The sequence below is a fragment of the Pongo abelii genome, chromosome X, assembly GCF_028885655.2.
Source record: "Pongo abelii isolate AG06213 chromosome X, NHGRI_mPonAbe1-v2.0_pri, whole genome shotgun sequence".
Lineage (NCBI taxonomy): Eukaryota > Metazoa > Chordata > Mammalia > Primates > Hominidae > Pongo > Pongo abelii.
The window spans coordinates 18955013-18967933 of NC_072008.2; the positions used below are offsets into that span (position 1 = coordinate 18955013).

The 12921-nt window shown below is 48.5% G+C and overlaps 1 pseudogene; it reads left to right on the plus strand.

Moving 5' to 3' along the window:
• Positions 1-318: 318 nt before the first annotated feature.
• On the plus strand, positions 319-1127 carry LOC100452075 (HAUS augmin-like complex subunit 1; annotated as a pseudogene).
• The last annotated feature ends 11794 nt before the right edge of the window (positions 1128-12921 follow it).

Genomic DNA, 12921 nt, shown 5'->3' on the forward strand with positions numbered 1-12921 from the left:
GGCTCATGCCTGTAATCCCAGCACTTTGGGAGGCCGAGGCAGGCAGATCACAAGGTCAGGAGTTTGAGACCAGCCTGGCCAATATGGTGAAACTCCATCTCTAATAAAAATACAAAAATTAGCCAGGCATGGTGGGGGGCACCTGTAGTCCCAGCTACTCGGGAGGCCGAGGCAGGAGAATCGCTTGAACCCGGGAGATGCAGGTTGCAGTGAGCTGAGATGGCGCCACTGCACTCCAGCCTGGGCAACAGAGTGAGACTCTGTCTCAAAATAAATAAATAAATAAATAATAAAAATACATATTATATATATATTTGGAGATCATCCCATTCCACAGTATGAGGTGAACCCACGGACCACAGAGATTTTACATCACCTTTCAGAACGCAACAGGGTCCAGGACAGGGATGTCTACCAGGTAATAGAGGACTTGAAGCAGAAAGCAAGTGAATACAAGTCAGAAGCCAAGTATCTCCAAGACCTTCTCATGGAGAGTGTGAATTTTTTTCCCTGCCAATCTCTCTAGCACTGGTTCCAGGTATCTGAATGCTTTGGTTGGCAGTGCGGTGGCCCTTGAAACAAAGGATGCCTCACTAACTAGTTTTATCCCTGTAGTGAATGATTTGACCTCTTACCTCTTTCGTACCAGATCCAAAAGTGAAGAAATCAAGATTGAACTGGAAAAATTTGAAAAAAAATCTAACTGCAACTTTAGTATTAGAAAAATGTCTACAAGAGGATCTCCAGAAAGCAGAGTTGCATCTGTCTACAGAAAGGGCCAAAGTTGATAATCGTCATCAGAACATGGACTTTCTAAAACCAAAGTCAGTGGAATTCAGATTTGGAATCAAGGCTGCAGAGGGACCAACTTTCAGCCAGAGGCATGGATGCTTCTCTGTCTCATCAGTCCCTAGTAGCACTGTCAGAGAAACTGGCAAAATTAAAACAACAGACTATACCTTTGAAGAAAAAATTGGAGTCCTAGTTAGACTTAATGCCGAATCCATCGTTGCTCAAGTGAAAATTGAAGAAGCAAAGCAGGAATTAGATAGCATTGAAGCTGAACTTACAAGAAGAGTAGACATGATGGAACTGTGACAAGAGCCAAATAAACAGTCTTTTCCCTAACAAAGTAAATTGAATAGGACTTTACAGAGTTCTTTTTTCTCTTGGCATTTCTTAATAACAAACTTTTCTGTGTTCTTAGATTACAGAATGTCATAATTGATAGAATATGGTTTCTAACTGTATTGCATTTTTGTGCCCAAATACATCGTTTTCATAAAAAAAAAATCAAAATATCTTACCCCAAAATATGTGTTTTTTGGCCGTATTTTGAAATGGCCCTGCAAAGCCATCTTTGGTGGGGGAAAGTTTGCATCTGTAAAGAATCTCCATTAATATAACTAGATCTTCCCCTTCCAGACCCTCCCAATCCTGAAGAGATAAACTGAGAGTCTGGCACCTTTTAAAAGTCTGAATAGGAAACATTTGCCATCTATTGTCTCTAAGGGCATTCATCTGTGACACTTCCTAGCAACCTTGGTCTCCACAACCCCTTATCTTAACCCAGACACTCCTTTCTGTTGATACCAGGGCTTTAGATAATAATTTAACTCTTTCAACCAATTGCCAATCAGAAAATCTTTGAATCCACCTGTGACTTGAAAGCCCCCCACTTTGAGTTGTCCTACCCTTCCAGAGCCAACCAATGTATATCTCACATGTATTGGTTCATGTCTTATGTCTCCCTAAAACGTATAAAACTAAGCTGTAACCCAACCACCTTGGGCACATGTTCTCAGGACTTCTTGAGACTGTGCCTCAGGCCATGGCCACTCATATTTGGCTCAGAACAAACCTCTTTAAATATTTTATAGAGTTTCACTCTTTTTGTCTACATTCCTGGGTTGCAGTCCTTATACTTGGCCCAAATAAACTCTACTCAGATGAATTTTGCCTCAGATGCTGGGCGCATTGGCTCACGCCTATAATCTCAACACTTTGGGAGGCTGAGGCGGGAGGATCACTTGAGCCCAGGAGTTTGAGACCAACCTGGGCAATATAGTGAGACCCCATTTCCAAAACGAATAAAAGAAGTATTAAAAAATGTGCCTCAGCTTCTTCCTTTTAGGTTGGCAGTTTTCTCCTTTAGTTCATTGATGAAAGAGTCATATTGCTAGGTTTCTTCGTATTGAAGAACTTTCTAATTCTGTTGTTCAATGCCAAAGTCTGTTTGCTAATATTTTATTTAGACTTTGCATCTATATTTATACATTAAGTTGAAGCTGAGGATCTGTTATTGTTGGAATTACCATTGTCTGATTTTGGTATTTAAGTAACGTTGGCTTTGTAAAATAAACTGGTGAACTTTTTATCTTTTTTTCCTACTTTCTGAAATAGTTTAAATTGTTGCTACTCAACGTGTGGTCCAGGAACCAACAATATCTGCCTCACCTGGAGCTTGCTAGAAATGCAGAGTTTAGGGCCCCACCCCAGCTCTATTGCATCTGAATCTGCATTTTAACAAGAGCCACAGGTTATCAGTGTACACATTCATTTTGAGAGAAGTGGGTACAAATACCATTAGACTCATTTGTCCACTAAAGGTTAGATAAAACTCAGCCATGGGTGATGCGGTCCTGGTGCCTGTTTCACAGTGGATTGCTACTCCCCTTCCCAATCTCTTCTGTGATAATTGCTCTGTTTCAGTAATTGGTCTATTTTGGTAACTTCAATTTTGCAATGAAATCATCCATTTCCTCTAAATTTTTCAAATTTACTTGTTACTGCTTCTTAAGATTTTTTTAAATTTCTAGTTATGTCACCTTTCTGACTCCTCCTCTTGTGAACTTCTGCTTTCTTTTTTTCTTGATCTGGCTTATAAGAGATTTGTCTCTATCGTTAGTCTTTTCTTTTTCTTTTTCTTTTTTTTTTTTTTTTTGAGACAGAGTTTTACTCTTGTTGCCCAGGCTGGAGTGCAATGGCGCGATCTCGGCTCACTGCAACCTCCGCCTCCCAGGTTCAAGCAATTCTCCTGCCTCAGCCTGGCTCAGCCTCCCGAGTAGCTGGGATTACAGGCATGTGCCAACACGCCCAGCTACTTTTTTTGTATTTTTAGTACAGAAGGGGTTTCTCCATGTTGGTCAGGCTGGTCTCGAACTCCCGACCTCAGGTGATCGCCCGCCTCGGCCTCCCAAAGTGCTGGGATTACAGGCATGAGCCATGGCGCCCGGCCTCCTTAGTCTTTTCTAAGTACCAGTTTTACATTTATTTATCCTTTGAGATATTTGCGGGGAGGGTATTTGTTTTCTATTTCACTTGTTTCAGCTTTTATCTGTACAAATTCTCTTCTGATTTCTGCTGGTTTATTATTTTGCTGTTTTTTTCCCCTAATTTCTTATGATTGGTATAGGTTATTAATTTTTAGAAATTTTTAAAAATAATGAAGGCATTTAAGGCTATACATTTTCCTTTAAGCCTTGCTTTCACTGTGTGGTCAGTTTTAGTGTGAAGTGTTCTTTTCATTAGTTTCTAGACAGTAATTTCCCTTTTAATTTCCTCTTTATTCTTCTTTTTTTTTTTTCTTTTTTGAGACGGAGTCTCGCCCTCTGGCCCAGGCTGGAGTGCAGTGGCGCCATCTCAGCTCACTGCAAGCTCCACCTCCTGGGTTCATGCCATTCTCCTGCCTCAGCCTCCCAAGTAGCTGGGACTACAGGCGCACGCCGCCAGGCCTGGCTAATTTGTTGTATTTTTAGTAGAGATGGGGTTTCACCGTGTTAGCCAGGATGGTCTCGATCTCCTGATCTTGTGATCCAACCACTCAGCCTTCCAAAGTGCTGGGATTACAGGCGTGAGCCACCGTGCCCGGCCTAATTTCCTCTTTATTCTAAGGAGTTTCCAGGAGTGTTTCTTATTTTCCACATTTAAAATATTTCAAATTTCAAATTTTCACTCTTTTATTATTCCTTAAAATTTTAATAAGATTTTCCCTGTGGCCATGTACCTAATCTATTTCTGTAAATGTTTCATGGACATATAAACAAAATGTATGTTTTCTGTTTGAAGAATGTAAGGATCTCTATGTACTTGTTACACTAAATTGTTGGTTGTATCAGTCACTTTGTCTATGCCCTTACTGACTTTTTTGCTTATCAGGTATATTCAGTTCTGAAAGAAGTGAATTGAAACAACCTACTAAAACTGTATTTTGGCCAGGCGCGATGGCTCACACTTATAATCCCAGCACTTTGGGAGGCCAAGGCAGGCAGATCACTTGAGGTCAGGAGTTCGAGACCAGCCTGGCTAACACGGCGAAACCCCATCTCTACTAAAAATACAATAATTAGCTGGGCATGGTGGCGGGCGCTGGTAGTCCCAGCTACTCGGGAGGCTGAGGCAAGAGAATTGCTTGAACCTGGGAGGCAGAGGTTGCAGTGAGCCGAGATTGCACCACTGCACTCCAGCCTGGGCAACAGATGGAGACTCCATCTTGAAAAAAAAAACTATATTTTTATTCTGTTTGTATTTCTGTATTTTTTCATTTTATGATTTTAGTGTGTACGTTATTTAGTGCACATAAGTTTATGAATGTTGTATATTCTTAATTGTACATTCTTATTATACACAAGTTCTTCTTCATCCTGTTTAGGGTTTTGAACTTCAACTTTCTCCGTACCTCTGCTCTTCCTGCTTTCTTCTTATTGCCATTTTTCTGATATCTTTTTGGCATATTGTTTTCAATTTTTCTCTCTCATTTTATTTTTGCATTTTCCCTGTGAGCAGCATATACCTGGATTTTTACTTTTAACTCTGATAGTCTCTGTCTTTTCTTGAGTGAATTCAGTTTAATCACCTCTGGTAAGTTGACTGATATACTTGATTTCATTTTATTCATCTTTTTTTTTCCATTTAACCCTGAGTTGACACAGCACATGTTTCAGAGAGCAGGGGGCTGGGGGAAAGGCCATAGATCAACAGCATCCTAAGGCAGAAGAATTTCTCCTAGTCAGAACAAAATGGAGTCTCCTATGCCCACCTCTTTCTACACAGACACAGCAATGATCTGATCTCTCCTTCCTTTCCCCACACTTCCCCCCCTTCTTTTCAACAAAACCGCCATCGTCCTCATGGCCCGCTCCCGATGGTCGCTGTCTCTTCGGAGCTGTTGGGTACACCTCCCAGACAGGGCAGCCGGGCAGAGGTGCTCCCCACTTCCCAGACGGGGCGGCCGGGCAGAGGCGCTCCTCACTTCCCAGACGGTGTGGCGGCTGGGCAGAGGCGCTCCTCACTTCCCAGACGGGGTGGCCGGGCAGAGGCGCTCCTCACTTCCCAGACGGTGTGGCGGCTGGGCAGAGGCGCTCCTCACTTCCCAGATGGGGCAGCCAGGCAGAGGCGCTCCTCACTTCCTCCCAGACGGGGTGGCGGCCAGGCAGAGGCACTCCTCACTTCCCAGACGGGGCGGCCGGGCAGAGGCGCTCCTCACTTCCCAGACGGGGCGGCCGGGCAGAGGCGCTCCTCACTTCCCAGACGGGGCGGCCGGGCAGAGGCGCTCCTCACTTCCCAGACGGGGCGGCCGGGCAGAGGCGCTCCTCACTTCCCAGATGTTGGACGACTGGGCAGAGGCGCTCCTCACATCCCAGACGATGGGCAGCCGGGCAGAGGGGCTCCTCACATCCCAGACGATGGGCGGCCAGGCAGAGACGCTCCTCACTTCCTAGACGGGGTGGCGGCGGGGCAGAGGCTGTAATCTTAGCACTTTAAGAGGCCAAGGCAGGAGGCTGGTAGGTGGAGGTTGTAGCGAGCCGAGATCACGCCACTGCACTCCAGCCTGAGCACCATTGAGCATTGAGTGAGTGAGACTCCGTCTGCAATCCCAGCACCTCGGGAGGCTGAGGCATGCAGACCACTCGAGGCCAGGAGCTGGAGACCAGCCCGGTCAACACGGCGAAACCCCGTCTCCACCAAAAATACAAAAACCATTCAGACGTGGCAGCGCGCGCCTGCAATCCCAGGCACCTGGCAGGCCGAGGCAGGAGAATCACAGGAGCCCGAGGCAGGGAGGTTGCAGCGAGCCGAGATCACGGCAGTACAGTCCAGCTTGGGCAACAGAGGGAGACCGAAAAAAGAAGGAGAGGGAGACAAGGGAGGGGGAGAGGGGGAGAGGGGGAGAGGGGGAGCCATTTTATTCATCTTACTCTATTAAACTGTTGTTTGTTTTCCTCTGTTTTTTCTAGTTAAATTGCCGCTCATTCGATTTTCCCCTTTGTGAATACCTACTGTTGTCAGACTTTTAATGTGACTTATAGGTATATGGGCTTTTAAAAAAAGCCTTTATGTGAGATTTTAAGTGATAAAGTAACAGATACATTCATGGAATTGAAAGACAAGTTGGTGTCCTTTTGACTGTAACTCAAGTGGTCTTTCCACAATACCAGGGCTTTGGAGCAAAAGCAAAAATTTCCTTTTTTTTTCTTTCTTTTTTTGAGACAAAGTCTCGCTCTGTTGCCTAGGCTGGAGTGCAGTAGTGCAATCTCGGCTCACTGCAACCTCCACTTCCCGGGTTCAAGTGATTCTCCTGTGTCAGCCTCCAGAGTAGCTGAGATTACAGATGTGCGCCACTATACCTGGCTAATTTTTGTATTTTTAGTAGAGACAGGGTTTTGCCTTGTTGGCCAGGCTGGTCTTGAACTCCTGACCTCAGGTGGTCTGCCTGCCTCTGCCTCCCAAAGTGCTGGGATTACAGGCATGAGCCACCACACCCAGCCCCAAACCAAGCATTTCTAACTGAAAAACATGGCTCATGCTCAGCCCAGCTTAGGGTCAGGGTTATCACTCTATCTGGGCACAAATTTCATCCTGAATTGTAGCTCCCACAATTCCCATGTGTTGTGGGAGGGACCTAGGGGGAGGTAATTGAATCATGGGGGCGAGTCTTTCCTGTGCTGTTCTCGTGATAGTGAATAAGTGTCGCGAGATCTGATGGTTTGATAAAGGGGCGTTCTCCTGCACACGCACTCTTGCTTGCTACCGTGTAAGATGCCTCTTTGCTTTTCCTTCATCTTCTGCCATGATTGTGAGGCCTCCCCAGCCACGTGGAACTGTGAGTCCATTAGACCTCTTTCCTTTATAAATTACCCAGTCTTAGCTAGTTCTTTATTAGCAGTGTGAGAACAGACTAATACAGGCCCTTACCCAGTCATTGACCTAGAAGGGCTGGACTGCCATAGCGGGATCGCAGACCCTGATGACTCCCTTCCTGGGGTCCCTGGGCCTGTGGGGAGGACAGCCATCCTAACAGGAACCTATCTGGTGTTGTCATTTTAGAAAGCCTTCCGGAGAATGTACTTGGAGCTCCTAATAAGATATCTCGGGCCAAGGAAAATGTCACATTTCTTTGCTCTTGGCAGGAATCCCAGCTCCTTGGCTTGGGAGCACCCTTTCTCCCATGCTGAACAGAAACTTCATTTGGCCATTATGTTCATCGCCAATTAATAAATTATAGGAGAACAAATTAATTTACTTATCACTCGCAGCTTGGGAGATAAACTCGTTCAAAGCAGGGAAAGTGGGGTGATAAAAAGATCCCTGCAGGAAAAATGCTGGGGATCCCTGGGGCCACTTACATGTTGGGTCTGAGTGGGTGAAATCATTCTTCATTACAAAGCTCTCAGAGGATCCGCAGCAGGGGCACCTCGTCCACACCCCCCGCCCCCAGCTGGCCTCCAAAGATTGTGGTGAGGTTCCAAATGAGGTGACAACATTGGAACTTGCTGCATCCTGAACGTGTGCACTGAGTGATGAGGGTGCTGGCGCTCTGGTTGTGGGGACCCTGACTACACAGCCCTGGGTGTGGCTCAAAGTGTCAGTCTCCCACTGCCTACCAGCGCTACAGACCCCACCCTGCAAATCTCCTAAAGGGAGAAACCTGCTCCCCGCTCCAAGCACGTGGTTGCAGTAGGAACACCTGGGAACACACGAAAGCGTGCTGGGTGGGGTCAGGAGGCTCAGCTCTGTCTGCTTGGGCTCACCGCTAATGTGTGTGAGCTGGGTCTTGCATTTCCTCGCCTACAACAAAAGTGACGGACAGAATGCGGGGAAGGCCCAGGTAGCACCCCCATCCTGTGAGTTCTGCCTCCGCCTGTGCTGCTTGCTGCCTGTGGGTTGTGTGTGAAGCACGTGAGGCCCTGTCCCTCAGTGCTCAGCGATGCCGCGGGTGGTCTGAGATGATGACGATGGTGGTGATGGTGATGAAAACTCACACACTAGTACTTCTACCAAGCCCATTGGTATTCTAAGGGCTTCACCCATATTAACTCATTAATCTTCACAACCAGCCTATGAGGTTACTGTTATTATCACTCCTATTTTACACAGGAAGAAACACAGGTGAAGCCACTTGTCAACATTGTGCAGCGGGTACGCGGTGGGGCAGAGCCCAGTCAGGCCCCAGGGCCTATGTGTGGGCACTACTGTGCGCTGTCTGCTCTGTCCTGGTAGCCGATTTAACCTAAAGCAGCACAGAAATCATGAAACTTCATTCTAACCTGAGCTTTCAACCTCCTCCCTCTCATCAAATTTTACTTAAAATTTCAGAAACTAGCAAGAGTCGAAATGGCCCGATGTCCCCTCCATTTCCCCTGCGCTTGTCCACGTGGCCCTGGGGGCATCTGCAGGAGGGAGGTGCCCCTGGGGCTGGGGAGAGGATTCTCCTGGCGTTTGCTCTTTTTCCTGGCCGGCCCGGTGCACCCTTAGCCATGTCCAGTCCTCAGGCTTTCCCCAAGAGGGAGAATAACGGGGGCATGGGCCAGAATCCTGAGCTGAAGTATAAAGGCCCCAAATAAAGCAATTATAAATGGAAACTCTGAGGCTGTGATTCACTCAAGCAACATGACTCATGTTCTGCTAAGGTTTCCGTGAACAATATGTTCACAGTCTGATTTAATTATAGCCTAGATTTACTGCTGCCTCGGGGAGCCTCCGAAGCTCACCCCATCCCTCACTACCCCCAGCGCGGCGCCTGGTGAAACGCCTCCCAGTGCGAGAGTGGGAGCAGGCACTGGAAATGGTTTTCTGCAGGTGCTATGTGTCACATCGTGCACAGTGGACAGCTCTTGGGACCTCAGCTGGGCGGGGAGGCAGAGTCCTCAAATAAGTTGGAGCTCTGGGGTACAGCTCAAGCCCCCGGGGATGGGGGGGATTGTGCTTCCTGGGCTTCCCCTCCGTGCAGGGGCTCCTGCAGAGTTGAGGTTTGTCAGCGCCGAGTGTGGGCGCCTAGAGTGATCGATTGAGAGAGAGGATCCAGTCACAGCTCCCTCACGCGAGGGTGGAGGGAAACCCGGGGCTGCCTGCCGAGCTCGGGGGCGTTCCCGCGGGGACCCGATAACACCGGACAGAAAATGTCCCACTTCTCATCGCTTTGTGCTTTCAGTGAGAACCCCCCCAGAGGTACCGCATTTAAAGGGGATAATTTCAAACGTGGTGATGTGGCCACAATTATATCCTCGTTATCAGACAAAAACTGTAGGTCCCCTCCCTCTGCAAAGCACGAAAGCATTTGTGTGCATTTCAATGTAACAGAATGCTGTCCCCCAGTATCTGGTGCCATGTGCTCTTTCCACGCCCCCCGCACCCCGGCCCTGTTTGCTTGAGTAACGAGAGTGGAAGAGGGCAGCCCACTACTGTGGGCTTTAGTGTTGTCAGCTAAAATACAGGCCGCCCCGTTAATTTGCATGTCACATAAGCCATGCATAATAGTTTCATTTGCGCATGTCCCAAATATTGTCCGGGACCTGCTTGTGCTAAAACCAGATTCCTTATTTACCTGAAACCCAAATTTATTTTTTGAGACAGAGTCTCACTCTGTCACCCAGGCTGGAGTACAATGGCACCATCTCGGCTCACTGCAACCTCTGCCTCCTGGGTTCAAGCGATTTTCCTGCCTCAGCCTCCAAGTAGCTGGGACTACAGGCGTGCATCACCATGCCTGCCTAATTTTTGTATTTTTAGGTAGAGATGGGGTTTCGCCATGTTAGATCTCCCAAAGTGCTGGGATTACAGGTGTGAGCCAGTGCACTGGGCCTTAAATCCAAATATAACTGGGTGTTTTTTTGTGTTTTTTTTCGAGGCAGAGTCTCACTTTGTTGCCCAGACTGTAGTGCAGTGGCGTGATCTTGGCTCACTGCAACCTTCGCCTCCCAGGTTCAAGTGATTCTCCTGCCTCAGCCTCCTGAGTAGCGGGGATTACAGGCATGTGCCACCATGCCCGGCTAATTTTTGTATTTTTTAGTAGAGGCAAAGTTTCACCATGTTGGCCAGGCTGGTCTCGAACTCCTAACCTTAAGTGATCCACCCCCACCTCGGCCTCCCAAAGTGCTGGGATTACAGGCCTGAGCCACCGCGCCCGGCCAGCGTTTTGTATTTTTAGTTGTCAACTCTGGCAACCGTACATGGACTTTGAAGTCGTACAACCTGACTTCAGATGCCCCTCTGCCATCAAGGGCATGGGAGACTCTGGACAAATGACTTGGGCATTCGGAGCCTCCATTTATTGTAACCACAACCACATCCCGGGACCATAGCAAAGATGAGAGTGAATGTATGTGAAGCATGTAGCACAGGAAGCGGTATCTCGTCGTAGTGGAAGCTGTTGGCCCCGCTGTATCCCCTATATTGGCCGGTGCACTCATCCTCCAGCTTCTAGGAATGTTGGGTGCCAGCAACGCACAGCGACCCCCTTTCCTGGTGCATTGCCCTGGGCTGATGGAGGTGCTTGCCTAAGAGCTTGTGTCCCATCCGCATCCCCCTCAACTGCCCCCATTGCCACCCGCGAGCAGCCAGCAGTCACTGGCACTGACGGCAGAGGCTGCCTTTATCTTGCAGTGCTCACTCCAGAGCCCCCTGTGGCGTCAGGCTGGCTGGGTTCCACCTGATGCCACACCCTGCTCAGCTCCTTCCCCTGTCACTCTTGCTTCCTTCCAGGCTGCTCCCTGGAGCACACTCTTGGCATTTCACTTGTACAACATGCCTGGCCCTGGCAAGCTGCTGGTGCTGGTGTGCACACTGATCACATAAGCTTGTGAGCATTCAGTGCTGAAGGCCAAGGATGCCTTGTGCTCTGAGAATGGGATCTGCTGGGGGCAGGAGGGGCTTGGGGTCGGGGTACATTGCTGGGGAACAGACAAGGGATTTGTCGCCTCCTGGGAAGCTGGGTAATGGTGTGGGGTGGGCGACTGGGAGAGGACGGCCAGGGACGGCTTCAGGCCTGGTGTCCTGCAAAACCTGACACCTAGCAGATGGGAAGATGCAGCTCAGCTACCTCCTCCCAGAGCCAGGCTGAGGAGGCCATGTGGGCCCAGGAGGTTCAGCCTCAGTTGGGCTGTGCTTGGGGAAATCATCAAGACTCAGTGCAGAAAAATGACATGAATTAGGGGGCTCACCTGGGTGCCACGCGAACCTCTCCCTGTCTCTCCACCTTGCAGGCATGCTTTTGGGTACTGACACACGTTCCTCCAGGAGGAGTGGTGGAAAGGAGGAATCCTTTGGCCTCCAACCCTGGAAGAAGGTGTATAGTTTTAAAGGGCAAGGCTTGGCTTTGAATTGCAGCTCTGCCACTTCTTTCTCTTTCTCTCCCTTCCCTTCCCTTTTCCTTCCCTATCCCGACAGTCTTTCTCTGTTGGCCAGGCTGGAGTGCAGTGATGCACTCTCTTCTCACTGCAGTCTCTACCCCCCACCCCCCGAGTTCAAGAGATTCTCCTGCCTCAGCCTCCTGAGTAGCTGGGACTACAGGCACGTGCCATCATGCCCACTTAATATTTGTGTTTTTAGTAGAGATGGGGTTTTACTATGTTGGCCAGGCTAGTCTCGAACTCCTGACCTCAAGTGATCTGCCTGCCTCGGCCTCCCAAAGTGCTGGGTTTACAGGTGTGACCTACTGCACCCGGCCCCATCTCTGACACTTCTATACAGGCGCTGGAATCCAGACCAGCTTCTGAACATCTCTAAGCCTCAGTTTCCCTGTCCCCAGAAGGGGGTGATAATGCCTTCTCTCAGAAAGGTGGCGTGAGGAACAAATGGCATGTGAGGGATGAGTGTGCCTAGGATATGGGGAATGGATGTTCTGCTTGTTTTCTTTGCCCTAGAAGTCACTGTATTTCAACCTGAATTTCCAAAGAACATTGTCAGACACCTAAAGAGAAGATCACTTGAAGGAAGTTGAATTTTGATATTTGAAGTTTAACTGTTTTGCCACTCACAGTACAGTCACTTACTTTTTTTTTTTTTTTTTTTTTTAAAGACAGTCTTGCCATGTTGCCCAGGCTGGTCTCAAACTCCGGGGTTCACGCCATCCTCTTGCCCCAGCCGCCTGAGCAGCTGGGACTACGGGTGCGTGCCACCACACCCAGCTAATTCTTAAATTTTTGGTAGAGATGGGGGTCTCACTATGTTGCTCAAGCTGGTCTCAAACTCCTGGGCTCACGTGATCTTCCTGCCTCAGCTTCCCAGATTGCTGGGATTACAGGCACGAGCCACGGTGCCAGGTCAATTGCTTACATTTTAATGGCCAAAGGGAAGAAGTTGTTCTCTAACTTCTGAAAGTGTTCGGAAAAACTGCAGAGCTTAAATGACTGCTGAGAGATTTGGGATTCTGAACAGACACTGCGAGGAGCCAGAGTTTGGGGGTTGGTGACCTTGGACACAGCTGCTGCCACTTTCTGATGGAGAGAGGGTCCTCTGAGTGGAGTGAGTGGTGGAGGTCGTAGAGCCCAGCCCCACTAGGAGGGGTGGGAGGTCCCTGAGGAGGGAGAACAGGCAAGGTCCCACTTGGAAGTACCGCAATGGCTGTGTCTTCCTTGGTCCTTCCAGGGCGTTGCTGCTTGTGATTTTTTGCTTTCCCAGGGTCCATGTAGGAGGAAACAGCTC